Below are 16,312 nucleotides of genomic sequence, written 5' to 3' on the forward strand. Positions count from 1 at the left end.
ATGCTGGTGGACAGAGCACACACACAGACACACATACACGGACACATCCTGAATGATTTGTAATTCAGTTAAAGAGGAACACATACTATAAACAGTATTGGTTTTCATGTGGTGAAACAACTGAAAACAACAAAATTTATTGTCAGCAGTTTCCAAACATCCCTGCCAAAACCAGCTGCCATTCATTCACTGATATCACTTCACACCCTCTGATCTGAGAGAGCTTGCATCAGCACTCGTTGATGGCAGCCGGGCCGGGAACACGACAGCAAGGGGAGACAGCCGGAAGCAAACTCAAACTGAGTGTTTCTCCTCGGTCGACTCTAAATCCTCTTCATCCCTCTGCTACTTTTTCCTCTTTCACTGTAATTCTTTCTTTCCCCTCCCTTAGTGGGTTTGATCTGCTGTCGGCTGTTTCTGGTTGTGTATTCGTCATTATGCCCCTGACATGTATGTCGAAGAAAGAGAAAAGCAACCAATCAACAGTGCTGGATGTCTCCCTGCACTATCCTGCTCTGCTGTCTACTGTACAGAGGCATCGAGTTGGAAAATGCACACTGCACTTGTATAAATACTTCATTGCTAATTCAATTTTAAACTCTAGATGGAAGGAGGGAAAGTGAAGCAACTGTTTGTTCTTTCACCATGCCCTCAGACGGCACTTTTCTACATCAGCTATCTTGCTGTCTCTTTGCTTATCCCTTCTCTTCACAGTAGCTGTCTCTATGCATCCTACCATCGCTCTCTTCTGTCTTTTTCTTCCTTCCCTACCTCGCTCTCCTTTTACCTCTCCGTCTCTTGTCTCATTAACTGTTCTCTTTTGTTCATGCCTCTTGCTTTTTTACCACAGCTATTCCTTTTGATTTTTAACAGTAGAGGCAGAAAGGGAGCACAGTTATATTATTTACCGAAAATTCTTATTGTCATTTTTATTGACTTAGTAACATGTTTGTGTTGAAGCAAATAATCACATCTCCAAGGTCAGGATATCAAACAGAATTGTCAACGTATCGAAATCCGTTTCTGTCTTCGGTTTGACATCGCCTTCACTCTAACAGATTTCCGCTGGGGAGGGGGAGGCAATTTGCCCTCAGCAATCACTAGAGACCGACCTATCCAACAGCATTTTAAGTCAAAACTAATGCATAGCCATGCCAGCATACTGTTTTTGCTGTTTAAGAGGGGTGTGTAGCAAAGTAACAACAAACTACAGCCTCAATAGCATCTATTTTGTGTATCATGGTTGCCATGGTTATTGTGTGTGCTTGAGCATTGTGCTATCGGTCCATTGCTAATCCTAAAATCCTAAAAAAAAAAAGTCTGGATTACATTAAAGGACTGAGTCTGTCTTTTCAGCTACTGATTTGCTCTGCAAAGAAGAAGCCCAGCTGAGACAACGAACAATATACAGTTTATATTTAGACAAGTAGTTCAGCAGAGTACTAAAACCAAGATCCTATGTAAAGAGACTCCATACATATAGTCCTGCTCCCTAAAAGCTTGTCAAATTTCTGTATAGGGTTCAAGAACGATTAAAAGGCTTTCTCTCTGGGATCTTTGACTTGCTGCTGTCAGCCAAGCTGAGTCACTTTACATGTCAGTGCCACTTCTAACATCATTCAGGCGCTGTACTCGGCAGAGAATTAATGTGTCAGCCCGGTCCCTGTAAAACCAAAAGGCACAAAAAATGAATATACATGTTTATTATTTGCCCTTATTCTCATCTTTAAAAGTGTAGAATTAATGTCACGCATCATCAAGCAGTCAGACAGTTCAAAAGTCTGAAAATGTGTATCAATAAGTCTAAAATGTCAGGATATGTTTTTTCTTCTTTTTTTTCAGATATGGGCAGCAGTAGAGCATGACCAGCCAAAAATAATCAGTCCTTTAACCACTGTGTGTGTGTGTGTGTGTGTGTGTGTGTGTGTGTGTGTGCGTGCGTGCGTGCGTGCGTGCGCGCGCGTGCGTGCGTGCGTGCGTGGCAGAGTGCATTACCGCAGTGTTATTATTGACTGGTGTGGATGTGTTGCTCGTGCAGCACACCATGCCAAATGTCAATTCCCTGCATGGTGTGCATATTCAGCCTCATTAACTGACATGGAGATTTTTCTCATCGGAAAACTCAGTGCATACCGTTTCCATCGCTCTTCTATTCTTCCACCTCCCTGGCTCTATCCACTCCTCTGTCTCCCCAGGAAGCTCTTCCCTAATGCCAAGCTGATATTGACCACAGCCAGTTGATCCAACATTGATACTTTTTATTTGACAGACTGAGAACGTGGGATAGTAGGCAGCAGGGGTGTAACGATGCACAAGATTCAGAAGGAGTTTGGAACAGTAGGGAAAAAAACCCAAATGCATTTTTTTCTCTTTTCAATTGCAAGTGTCAATGACAGACAAAATTCTCCTTCTGGGGGCTGAGGCAGCATTTCACCCTCTTGAAACTTTAGTAAACTATTGCCATTATTAAAGTAAGGAACATTTCAAACACTTCTTCAAAAGCAAAGTGGGTTAGCCCTAAAGTTAGTTTACAGTTAGCTAGCCTCCCATTGGAATCTGACCAGGCTCACGTGAGGTGGACTCTTAAGGTGGTCTTGCAGTTGTTGATGCCCACTCAAACTTTATTTTGCATTTATTAGATCTGTAATTGTTATCCAGTGTTAGATTATCAGTGTAACTGATCGTCAAATAGTGCTTTATTTTTATCGGTTAATGCACTGTAAAGGCACCAGTACCATTTTATATGTTTTATTTTTGCACATGTATAGGAAAAAAATAAAAAGATAACTGACCCTAACAAACACTGAACAAATACTTTCCCAGTAGGCAACAGGTCACAACAGACTGAAACTGAAAATCAAAGGTCAAAAACTGTTACAATGTAAAATTGGAAAACAAAAAATAGATTGAGTAATAGAAGATAAGACGTGCGCATTAGGAGGAATTTTAGGATTATTTCACCAATGTAAAAGCCAACTGCTACAGTAATTGTTTTATCCCATGCTGCCTTCACGTTTAAGGGCTGCTTGAAAGCAGGACAGATAAGGAGCTGGTTTTGCTCCAGTGATCGGCACATTTGGGTGATGCCGTTAAATGTGTGTTAGCATGTTGGATGGGTTTCCATTAGTGGAGCAATGCTTACATACCTCTTTGTCTTATGCACAACTTTTCATTGCTGTCAAACAGGCAGGTCCTCCAAGTCCAGCGTTTTATTCATACTAGTCATAATGTGACTGACATGCACTCCAATCAGCTTGTTGTGCTGAACTCAGCACATTGCCAATGGCTTACACTTGAAAGTTTCTGAGCAGAACCTGCACACATGAACTTGGTTCAAATCTACAGTCTGTGTATCCTGTGTGTGGCTACATGCATCAAACCACCACCACATGGTGACGGTTTGACACAAACACACAAACCAAAACAGCTCTAGAGGGCAGGGTATGAGTTTAAGAGCAAAGTAAAACTTTAATGCTCTATTTCCTTTTCCATGTTTTTCAGGGACATGATCCATCAGCAGTTAGCATTACAATATGTTTTGTGTATTATGGCAAATCCAGCAAACAATCAGGTAGCAGAAATCATCTGTGGGACAAGCATCCCTTAGCAGTCAAAACACAGAGTTAGATGCGTAGTATAACGAATAAATGTTAACAGTGTGTTTTGCCAGAACAGCCTGTGAGTCATCAAATGTTTTCCAGCATTTAGATGATATCTAGTTAGCAGAAACAGATGGAAATGCAATAGTGCTCTAAAGGCACAGAATGGAGAATGATCATTTCATCAGGTTTTCAACCCTTTACTTGCCCTGTTTCCTAAAAGAGTTGTCTAAGGTTAGGTTGAAGTACTTAATGTCAGAAAATTGTCTTTGTCTTGACTTCGTCTCATCTGTTTTGTTTACTTCCTTTTGGCTTCTGTTACAAAAGTCACAACAGCAGGGAGCAAAGCCAGTAAGAGAAAGTCTCTCATCATTTGCTGCTGTTATTGTATGATCCACTTTATGATTCATTCACAACAGCAGCATGGTGTTGGAGGCTTACTGCATCACCGAGTATCACACTTTGTTTTTTATCTGTGTGCCAGAAGGACACACATATATCACTGCAACGCCTGACTTGATTGATTGATTGCATGTGTGTCTTGAAATTTTTACATCCTCTCTCCCTCAAACACATACACACACTTGAGTTTTTTGCACTTTTGTTCCCTGTCTGACATCTATGACTCACACTAACACACAAGCTAAAATATTTGTGGATTGTGGCCTGATTGTAATGACGCACAGAGTCTGACTCAGCTGTTTTAAGGCGGGATGACCGACTGACAGGGTGACAGGATGTGTTGCTGGCTCTGCACCAGTAGTCCCGTGGGGAAGGCCAAGGTGAGAGGACAAAACACCCAGAGACACCGCCTCTCAAATATGCACATAGCGTACATATTAAAAACACCCCCTTGATCCTATAGCTTAGCGAGTTGAGGCTTTTCCTCCTTCATCAGAATTCAAGTCACCGAACTCACTGAACCGTGCGGAAAGTCTAAAGTGATTGATTACACTATAATTTGCTCCACTGGGAAAAGAGGGAAAACAGCTCTTGGCATTGTAAATACAGCATGTAATCTCAGTTTGCAAATCTGTCCTTGGTTGCTATGTATCTGAATATGACCCTAAGTGCACACCTTCTGCCATAATAGTGTTAAAATATATCCCATGCAAGTTTAAGACATCTTAACATGCAGGGAATTTATCCCAAAATGGAGTTAGATTTAAAATATTATGTCCTGTGCAAGCCTGACATTTATGCTTTATGTGTAGACATTTTTGGCATGCCAGTTGTGTATAAATGTCACGTGTTTGATACACAGCGCAGACAACAAGCATCAGCAGCTAGTGAATGATGAGGATGATTGATGGCGCTCTGTTCGAAGCACAGCTTTCTGCAAATGCAGTGTGTCAGCTTGTCTAGCCCATATTTTTAGCTCTCCCTGGTGCATGAGGTTTATTATGGCTTTAGATAGAACTCAGTGACTTCTCTTTTGTGGCATCATGTGACGTGTGTCACAGACATGCTGCTATCCACTTTGCGTCCTCATTCCCCAGCTTTTGTTTTCAGAAAGCCTCATAATGCATATTTGTGAGTTTATTGTGAAGGTGCAGTGTGTTCTCTTTTGGGTATATTAGGAAACTCGCATCAGTGGAAATGAAAACCTGGTGTTTTAGAGATACAAAAGAATTAAACAGCTGTCGGGTTTATGTTTGCAGTGATGGCATTTTACTGTCTTGATGAGTTGTTTAGACAAATGGGTTAATCCAGACATTGGTTGATTCAAAAAATCTTACATTTTGTGTGTGTTTAGTCACTGCGATTATCATACTGTCTGCTCTGGCTCACAACCCTTTTTTCATTATGTTAATGACTTCAGATCAGAATTCATTTAGTATTCCAGTTTCCTTTATTTTTTCTGTCTCTCTCTGACTCATTTCTCTAATCTGGACTGTATTGAAAACTGTAGTTAGCTGGCCTCCAGGGACAAGCCACTTGCTTGCTGAAATTGACAGGTTATGTGTTAACCCCTAGCGGACCTTCAGGTCTGACCCTGGTATCAGGTGTTTGTCGCATTGATGAATAGCTTCTCGTGGGCTAAAACGCCCCCCCGTGAACCTGCACAGAATGCTGAATCATAAGGAGTTGGCTTTATCGACCGGCCTCAGGGAGTGGTCACCATCCTGTGAAATCCATCAGACCAGCAATAGCAATTTGTGGCTGGAGATAATACCATTATTCTCTTATGCTGACATGTTTGAGGTGATTTGCCATTTTTTGTGGTTCTGGGTTTATAAGTGGAGATAATGTTCCCTAATAGCAATTACATTTTAATTTGATGTTGTATTCACTACATTTCATTCTGAGTATTACCTTTAAAATACCAGTGCAGCTTTAATAACTTATTTTAAAACAACAGGCTCATTCTTGTGCATTAAGTATAGCAAGGCAGGCATCAACACTGTTAATGCTTTTGCTGTGTCATTGTTATTTTTAGAAGTAGTACTCATAGTGTGTAGAACTCACAATAATAGCTGGAGGTAGCCCTGCCCTCCTGTGATCTAGTCTTCTAGTTCATCTTGTGTTCGTCCTGTATGACTTTTCTCCTTCATCCTCCATCAGCAGATCTCTGCCTTCATCCCTCTCTCAGCATGTGGCTCCCTGGTATGACTCTGCACCCACTGGGTGATTAGTGATGACCTGCTGTCACTGACACAGACAGACACAGTGGGGCGGACACAGCATGCCGCTGCCACATATATGCACACACACACAAACACACAGATATGCAAACATATGTCAGTATTTCATATTCCTTATATAAATTTTTCTTGTTATTATCTGTACTTAATGAGTACAAACATTTTCATATCACGTTTATAATGACCACAAATATCACAGCCATCGGTATTATCAAGGTGTTGTTACAATTCGCTAGAAATTTTGAAAAATGTCAAAAAAAAAGTTTGATTTTGAAAACCACTAACACAATTAGCAGCACTATCCACTTTTTGTTCACATTAATAAAAATAATAACATAACAAATGTGCAGAAAGGTCTTTTTGTCCCTACTATTGAGTGGTGGGAAAAAAAACAAAAGGTACACGTTACACCTCTGTTCTACCAGCTTCTTTATGCAGTGCTCTCTTATATTCTTACATAATGTACATAATGTTCATCAGTTTTGTGAGGACAGAGGATTTAGAGTATTTCTACTTTGGGTCCTTTGGGTCCATGTGACAATGCCCAAATTTACAACCAAAAGTTGTGGTCCCTCTATATAATTTACCTGGTGATGACAGTACTGTAGGATGGATGAATTTCCATATCACTCGGTCATTTAAATTTTATTAAGACTTCAAGATATGCATAGTCAAAGGCAAACATCCAAGATGTCAAATACTAAAATGCCAGACTCTAGACTTCATGGTGGCTATGTCCTTTATTTTTATACAGTCAATGTATCAGACATATAGAAAGACACAAAAGGGCAAACGATAAAACCAATGGCTCCATTTACATGTGCTGCTCTGATGGCTTATGACATGCACAAATATATTATCACATATTAGAATCACCTGTATTGGTCCAGTATGTGTACACACACAAGGAATTTGGCTCTTTTACACATAAATGGGCCTAACAGCTTGGAACAAAGACAACAATACTATATACAATATAACTGATGTACTCTCTCTGTTGCAAAGAGAGAAAACTGCTCTGGTTTGAGATCCATCAATCCTCCCTCATTGTGTATCTCCCCCCAGATTGTTGTTGAGAGTGAGCGATATTACAGGGATTCCCATCTCCAGCGGTGCAGTAAAAGCTGCTAGCAGATAAGCTTTTAGTGCTGGGTGTGGTATACGTGTGTAATGCTGTTATTTTGCATTTGTGTTGGAGGGAAATATTTATTTACAAGCATGGAGCATTTTGATTAAACTGTGTGGGTAGGAGGGACGTCATGGCTCATGAGCTGGACACCATTCAACCAGTATTCATGCGGATCTCTGTGACTTGATTTGCGTTTGTTGTATCCACTGCGTGCTGCGAGCAGTGAGCTGACACGTGCATCCTCGTGTTTGTTTGAGTCTTTACATCCTGCAGTGAGGAGCATATGTCAGCTTCTGTGGCCGCCTGTTGGCAGCGGGGCTGAAGATGATGTCGCATGTTAGCGTATGTGTCCATGCTTACACGTCTGCACATGAACTGAACGCACAGGTCTGTATGTTTTTAATAAAATGTGTAAGTCTGTTTATTTTTTTTCTTCAGGTGCACGTGCACTCACATGCAGCTTAAGACTGTGTGTTTTTGTGTGCATTTGTCTTGGGCCTGTCAGTGTGCTTGTGTGAGTTAGTATGTGTCAGCTCCAGAGCCCTCTGCAGTCCTGATTCATGACATGGGTGATTTGGTAGTCAGTCAGTCAACGTCACGATAGGGCAGCAGCTCCTGCTCCCCACACCGCCCCCCCTCCCTTCGCCTTCCAGCCCATCTATCTCCTCCTCCCAGGCCACGATCACAGATACTCTGACATCTAACATCCAACTGTGCCCTCAACTACTGAGTCATACTGCAGTGACCTTATAGTGACTTCCCTCTTGAGTTTACTTGTTGGTATCTAATCTAGTTTTGATCTTGTTTGTAATGTTGATGCCTTGTTTTTTTATATACTTTATTTTATCGAGATGAAATACTATCTGTATATAAATGTCCCAGTAAATTTCGGCCTTTATGACTTTTCTGTATCATCTCATTTTCTGAGAACAAATGTTCATTGTAACTCCATGTCAATTAGCATTTAGGCAAAAAGTTATGCATTTATATACTTTTTTTTTTTTTTTTTTTTTTTTTTTTACAAATCCTTGCTTGAGCTCTTTTCACACATTATTCAGACAGAGATAAGACAATCAGTCTTTCCCCCTAAGTTGATTGCTTTGGCCTGGCAGATGGTCTGGTGGGACATTTGCTGACACAATTACACACTTATTCTCAAAATTAATACTTTAAAGTTTCTTTAAAAATAAAACTTTGAGACTAATTTTCCAAATATTTTTTTGGAATCTGCATGAACCACTCGTATGGGCATAAATTTGCCCTTTTTAAAGCCGGTTTGCATGTTACTTTTGTTACTTTACTTTTCAAGAACAGGAATTAAGTTTTCATTATCAAAATTATGAATGGTGTGTTAACTTCATGCCAAATTAATATCCATTTGCTGACAAGCAATGTAGCATCCATGAAGCTATTGATCTGATCTGTTTGAAAACAATATTTTCTGGTCTAACTCAGTTAAAATCACAAAATCTGTTTCCTATGGAGCTTCTTTGTAAAGGGGCTCTCACACCACTGCACAGTAACTGCCCTGACAACTGTCTGCCTGTAAGAGCGTTCAGTTTATTTGCACACAATTTTAAAAAACTCAAAGCACTTTTAGAAGCTGCTGCTGTTGCCACGTTTCATGGCTATGATGCCACAGAAGGTGCTCCAGTGAACCCTGGCAAGTACAAACTATCTTGTAGTTGCCTACTTTTGCAAGACAATCACTGACATTGCCAAAGATTTCTTAATATTTTGACAATTTACCAGTTATCTGAAGTTTGATGGAAAAATTATTTCAAGTCCAGTTTTTCTTATAGTTGCTATCACAAGTTGCTCGTCCTGTGTTAAACAAGTCCGGGTATTCAGACTCCAACATTATCATCGTGTCTTTCCTTTTCTGCCTCTATGATGTCTGCTCTCCTGTTTGACCAGCCGAACCCAGGCGTCAACTGCAAAAGTACAACACTGTGAACTCAAACGCAGCAGAGCAAAAGCTGTGCGCGTGGGCGGCAAGTGCTTCATACCCCGACTGGCTCATTCAAAACCGCTTCCCCTCTGCCACCCTCCCCTCATTGAAATGAGGTGGCGAGTTGGGAGTTTAGATAATGTGATAATGTGATAATGTGAACTAACCACAGACCCTTGCCTTGTTCATGGACTTACAGTGCTCTGCCACTGCAGAATAGACTATAAGGGTAACACTGGAATTTATATCAAGTGTTATTTTTAGCATGTAAAACATGTTTTAATGAGGCGTGGAGTAGAATGAGGTAATTATAGTGGAACATGTGTGGGTCTTTCTCTTAAGGACATAAGCGTGAAGTACAAAGAAATGAAAGTGCCCTTAGGTTGTGTGCTTCTGCACACCTGCTTTGCATATTGATATAGATATAAAGACATGTACGTATCACTCAGGCTGACTGCATTATAGTGCTGTTTTATGTCTCAAGAGTTTCGCATAGTAACATTTACAGATGTATGTTTGAACAACACCCGTCTATAGGTATGTTTTTTATTGTATTTTATGCAGTTCGTACACTAATGGAACATTAATAATGAACACTGTATCAAAAATTAAACACTTAACTCTTTGTTCACTCAGCTTAAACGTGACGCTAGTATGCTATATACACATTTCCGTTATTGTGCTGTACACATTTTTGATCTATATAGTATTGAATAAGACAAATGTGTATGGAAGATTTTGACAACCTACAGTAAAATATCCTCAGACTCGATGCACCAAAGCCCAAAGGTGATGGCAACAGCCTCAGTCTTGGCCTGGGATCACCTCAAAATGAACAGATGACAGATGGATGGGGGAGGATGAAGTGATAAACTGACAGTGCTGAAACGAGAAGTGTTACAACAGTGTGTCATCACAGAGACAGCAGTGCAGAGAAGCTTTTGTTTCTCATGTTTGCGTGAAAACAAGTGTGTGTGTGCTAGTATGTGTGTGGATTTGTGTGCGTATATTGTGTGCCTGTTTGTTCAGGACTGTTCTTTAGACGAGAAAAAGAGAGAATTAGCTGTTAAAATGAAAATTTTCATTATTGGTGGCGTGGTTCCTAAATCCCAAGCCAGTATTCATACACACCAGCTGATGGACGAATCAATGGATAGATGAATGGAAGTGCTGGGCAGTATGACCTAAAATTTGTATCATGGCATTTTTTTAAGATTCTTGCATTTTAATGTTATATTACGGTATTTTTGCCCTCATTATATGGATTTATAGTGACAAGGGATGCACAATAATATGGGCACATCATCAGTATCAAGGAGCACTGTATTTCATGCCTCCACCTGCTAGTGGGCCATTATTATGAGAGTGTGCGTAATATGATATTAATTCAGAAGAGACTTGATGATCACTTACATTAGGTCTGGATAATAGTGGATATATCAATATTGGTATCGATTATCGGCTAAATGTCAGTCTTTGTATCCAAAAAATCCAATATTGTGAATCCCTTATAGTGACTTATTGTTCTGTCTGCTAAAGATCTAACATTTAAGAACAAAGTAAGATATTGAGCGTCATCAATGTATATATTTTCTTATACAAAAAATGTCCAGCGTAATCTGTAACACCTGTGTTGTCATGAGTAATAAACCTGTGGGAAAATTTCCTCACTGTGGCATCCCTGGTAGATATATGACCTTCACAGGGTTTATTTAAAGGTTGAGTCACTGCATTGACAGATGTTATCAGGAGGAAATGTGTTGACTCATAGAGTTTTAACCAGGGTAGCAGACAGCTGTAGTGACAATGCAAACCTCCCTTCAACTCTTCTTATCAGGAATGACTGACCTTGTTTTAGTGTTCTTTGACTGTGACACTGCATCGCCAAAGGCCCCCGAGGTGCCGCTCTGTATCTGACCATGACCTCTGACCTCTTTGTGTGGAGGGAGTTCAGATATAAAAGAAAATCTCCCAGTGGGGATCCATAGCTCTAAGCCATCTATCTCTGCCACCCCACACAGATAGGTTGCTTTAACATGACTTCTCTTCCAGCTCTGTTTCACCCCTCCTCTCTACATATTTCTCACTTACCCCTGACCTCTACTTCCCTACATTACTGTAAAAATCATCTCCACACCTAGTGATGGGCAGTATCGGCAGTGAGTATCAGGCTAGTTTATTTGGGCCAACTCCGGGGTGCCATTCATCCCGAGTCTCAGGTGGGCAACTAGATGCAGCCCGACTTATTTCTTCCAGTGCTCCGAGTTTGGGCCGATGCTGGGCCAGGTTCATTTTGATAACAGCTCGGTAATGACAGTGTCAGCTGCAGGAATCAGGACAGTTTATCAGGTCTATCAGGCTGTCATTCTGCCAACTGGAAACGAGCTGACTTGTTTCTTCTGGCATGCCAAGTTTGGGCCGATGCTGCACCAGGTCATTTTTGATAACGTCCCAGTCATGTCAGTGTCAGCAGCTGGATTCAGGTCAGCTTATTTGGGCCGATTCTGGGGCATCATTCATCCAAACTCTCAGCCGAGTCGGGAAATTGGATGCAACCACCTATTTCTACTGGCATACCGAATTTAGGCCAATGCTGGGGCTGGTCATTTTGGCTACCTGGGCACTAATGCTTTTGTTTCTGCTGTTTTAACCACACAGAAGCCAGCGTTTAAGCACTGTTAACCTTGAGAAGTTGTGAAAACAGTCTGAGTCTATTAAAAAACACACCAAATCACCCATGTGGAGGGTAAAAAAGCATTATCTGATCTAGCATTCACATGCCTAACTTGCAGGATTTTTTTCCCATTGTTGTGTTTTTTGCAAAGCGGACACTTGCAAAAACAACTCGAAAATGCCAGTGTAAGCAGAAACCCTTCTGAATATAAACAGCATTTTCAAACATTTTCGCTTCAGTATGGATATTTAGACATCTTTTTTCCTATCACTAATTCATTCTCTCATTAACCTTTATGTCCTTTCCACCTTCCTTTATTTGATATTACACTATTGGACCTCCCACCATCTCTTCTGTATGCCCTTCCTGTCTTCCTCCTTCCTATCCATCACTCTTGCTCCTCCCTCTGATGACTGCTTCCACCTCTCATAGTGATTGTATATTGGCCTTATGGGAAGTAGTGCAGTCATTGACGAAGTGCAGCTGAGTGCTTTTCATTAGTTATGCACACATGACTTTCAGACATCGTGGCTCCCCAGCTTCTATGTCTTCCCCTTTTTCATTTTTCTGTCTTTTTACTTCTTCCGTTTCCTGTCTTCATATTTGTGTGTCTTTATGCACCATTTATGAGCTGCGGGCTTTGCCCTGTCTTCTCCTTTCATGAAGGACTTAAATTAATAAAAAATGCATCTTTACTCATGTTAAACTGAACATCTGAATAATTTTCTTGTTTGTTTGTTTGTTTGTTTTTCTTTTGATATATTTGAGTCAACTGTTTTTTACTGTGGAGATTTTGGATAGCTCTTTTTAATCATTTCATGGATCAGAAAATACTGTCAACAGTAATAAAAAAAATCAAATTTGCCTTATACAGGGCTCAACAGTAAGGATTGTCAGATTGTAAGGGGCAAATAAAATACCATAACAGATCAGTAAATCTAGCAACTCACTTGCTGAATTGGGCAATTGGTAGAAAATAATGAAACACATTTTTCTGGAGCTGATAATGTAAGCAGCTAAGGAGTGAGTCAGCTCGCTTCTCCTTTGTTTCTGTTGTTGCACAGGGACAGTACTCAATGATAATTATCTTTAGTCTTTTTTTATTTGATAATAAAACAAAAAAAAGCATCAACATTGAACTCTGGGTTATGTTGAACTCTAGGTTCCAGAGAAACTTCTTGGACCCAAGAAATAGTCTAGCACATTATCCCTTAAAAAATGCCAAATTGTTATTTTTACACTGTTAAGTGCAAATTAGTGAGCTTTAGAGGTGCAGATTGGTAGATTTGGCTTCCTTTGGACAGAACAGCTTCCCACTGTTTCCAGCAGAAACAGTTAGCCTTGTGAACTACTGGCTGTGGCGCCATATTAAATGAAAAGATACAAGTTCTTCATCTTTTACTTAACCTTCTGCTAGAAAACGAATAATCATGTACCAAAATGTTGAACTTCTGCTCTAAAGAAGATATTTAGGAGCTAAATGTAACAATATATGTGTTGTGCCAGCAAATCTAACTCAGCATGAGACCACAGCATTTACTGTATTCCAAATGAGGATTTTAAAAGCTGTTAAAAGTGTGAGGCACGTCACCTCATTGCGCCAGCACACATTTAAGGTCAGTCATATCAAGCCCTTGGTGATCAGATGCAGCTGCAACTTCTAAATCACATTGTGTTAGAGCACCTACCTCTTAAAGTTGATTGGGCAATCACAGACAGCCCTTAACCTCTTATTGCCTCGAAAAAAAAATGATAAGCAGGACTGCATAAGCACCTGGCAAAAGTAATCCTCCACAAATGTTCAAGATTACACGCTGTAGTTCATGTAAATGTGCTACTTCAACAAAAATTGATGCTGCAGTGCTGTTACTCTTTGTGATTGGCATAGCACTTTTTTGTAGTGTGTTTTTAAGAAAAAGATCATGAAGTTTTCTCAATACCTTGAACCTCATCTACCATAGATTTTAGTTCAGGCATTGTTTGCTCTCAGAACCCAGTTTTTATTGTAGTTAAAGACTTAATTTCAAAATGACACTCACTGTGTGTTATTAAAATGCATTTTCAGATATCAGTTGTACTGACAGGGACACTGACTTTTGTTCGGACACTGAGACGAGGAGAGGGAGCACAGAATGTCAGCACAGAGTGATGACGTCACGAGCAGACTCTGAGGGACAACTCTACCCAGCATGCTTTGCCCGTAGTATTCCTGCAGTGCTCATAAATATTGAAAGGTTATGAAAAGAGCAAGAGGAAGCAGGTTGACGGGGAGAGAGAGCGAGAGAGCTTTTACAAAGCTGCAAGAGGGTGAGGGAATAATGACAGGAAATTAGCTTATTTGATGTGAAGCTGAGCAAATGAAGAAGTGCTCATGAATTGAGGAGTTCAGGGCTACCTTGCCTGGTGTCATATTTCTTTGTTGTCCCTCGCTCTCTCTCTCGTCTCCACTTTTTTTCTGTGCTGCTGGCAGCAATGCAGAACAGAAATTGAGTTGTAGAGAGAAATGGGAATAGAAATCATGGAGTGGCTGAACCAGGCTGAAGTGCCAGCAGAAGGGGGGGGGGGGTATCCAGGCTCATGCCACCTGGTCAGATCACAAAAAGCTACAAAAATGCTCAGTAAAAAGACAGAAAGGTGTATTTATTTCCCTGTGCAAGTGTGTATGAAACATTTGCAATCGGGGATTATTCTTATTGCTGATTATGGAGTTTGGGATTAGAATAGAAAGTTAAGTGGAAGAAAAATAAATTATGTATCCTAGAGGAGGCTTCTTGACACAAAAAGGAGATTGTTGAAATTTTAAATACCTGCTGAAAAATCCATACTGATTATTCAGATGTGGTATTCCTCTTGCAGTATTTTAAAGTTTTCTGACACATGAATCTTTTTTTTTTCTTCAGAAATCATTTTGATTTGATTTCAATTTCAGAAAAGCAAGTCATGTAAAATCAATCATGTACACGTGTGCAAAGTGTGCTTATATATGTGTGTGCAGAGCTTTTGTAAGTGGCTCTGTTCTCACCCTGTTTGTGTGTGTTACTGTATTTATCTGTGGGTATGTTGGTAGCATTGTATTGCGTTCTAATTATGTCCCAGACTCTCTGGAATCCAAACTGGCTCACTGTATACTAACTGCCCAGATATCAGTGTATGTGCATGTGTGTGTTTGTGTTTGATGCGCATGCAGTTCGACTTCAAGATGCATATATAAAAATAAGGAAAAGCATGCTTTGATTGTAATGGGTTGCAGAAGCAGTGGCCTGACAGAGGCTATAAATATTTCAGATGCTCTGTTTTAGCTCTGGGATTGAGAAGACAACAGGAAGATCCTCGTTTTGATGTGACTTATCATTGTTTCACGTGGAAAGAGGGATTTTTTTATATTCATCTCAAAAAATCATTTTATCTTTTATTCAGTCCTCAAGTCTTGTTTTTTTTCTTATTTTTAAGATAAAGAGCAGCTGAGCTTCAGATGAGCAGCTGTTTGTAGACATGACTGGCTGCTCAAAGATATGTTAGACTGCTCTGCTGAGAGAGTGGCCAGTGTTAGTTATTCCCTTAGACTACTCCCAACATTTGTTTGTTCTCAATAGTACAATTTGACATGAGCATTAATTATTAGCATTAGCTTGCACACAGATACATTGCCTACTGTATAAAAGTGCTTGTTTGGCACCAGCAGTGTTGGACATTTCATAACAGACTATTGTTTGGACACGTGCGCAGCACTCATTGCCGTATGGATTGTGATTGTGATTATGGTTTTGTATCAACATGAGTACATGATTGTGCTGTCTATACTGCACATGCACTGTTCAGTGGAATTAGCGTGAGGATTTGGAGAAATCTACATTAGATGTCATCAGAAATCTCCATGAACCCCTCTCATTAGAAAGCTCTGTGCAGTTAATTAACTTGGCTGTAAACTCATCTGACTATTTGTTACACATAAGTCACAGGCAAACAGTTGGTCTTTGTGCAATCTGCAGAGCTTCAAAAAGCCACACTGCAAAAAATGTCTGATGAAGCCTTAGATTTTGATTGTTTAAAACAATAAGAAAAAATGGTCATGATTGTCTAATGCAGGCTCTCATTTTTTAAAATTAGTGTGTACTGGTCAAGTGGCAAACTAACTGCAAACCACAAAAAACTGAAGTGCATCAGGAGGCCAGTCAAAGCTGTCTCCAGAACAGAGTAAACCCCCATAAATCCGCATGTTAAAATGCCCAACTTTAACCCTTTCAAACCTGCAGAGACCTCAATTTTCTTATGTTGCTTTCGGACACTTAGTAATTAAAACTTTAAACCCTGACC

The 16,312-nt window shown here is 40.1% G+C and overlaps 1 protein-coding gene across 5 annotated transcripts in view; it reads left to right on the forward strand.

Moving 5' to 3' along the window:
- The window catches only part of ank1b (ankyrin 1, erythrocytic b), an 89,065-nt gene that overhangs the window by 12,615 nt on the left and 60,138 nt on the right, over nucleotides 1-16,312 (forward strand). The gene's annotated exons all lie outside the window — the stretch shown is intronic.

The sequence above is a fragment of the Plectropomus leopardus genome, chromosome 20, assembly GCF_008729295.1.
Source record: "Plectropomus leopardus isolate mb chromosome 20, YSFRI_Pleo_2.0, whole genome shotgun sequence".
Classification (NCBI taxonomy): domain Eukaryota; kingdom Metazoa; phylum Chordata; class Actinopteri; order Perciformes; family Serranidae; genus Plectropomus; species Plectropomus leopardus.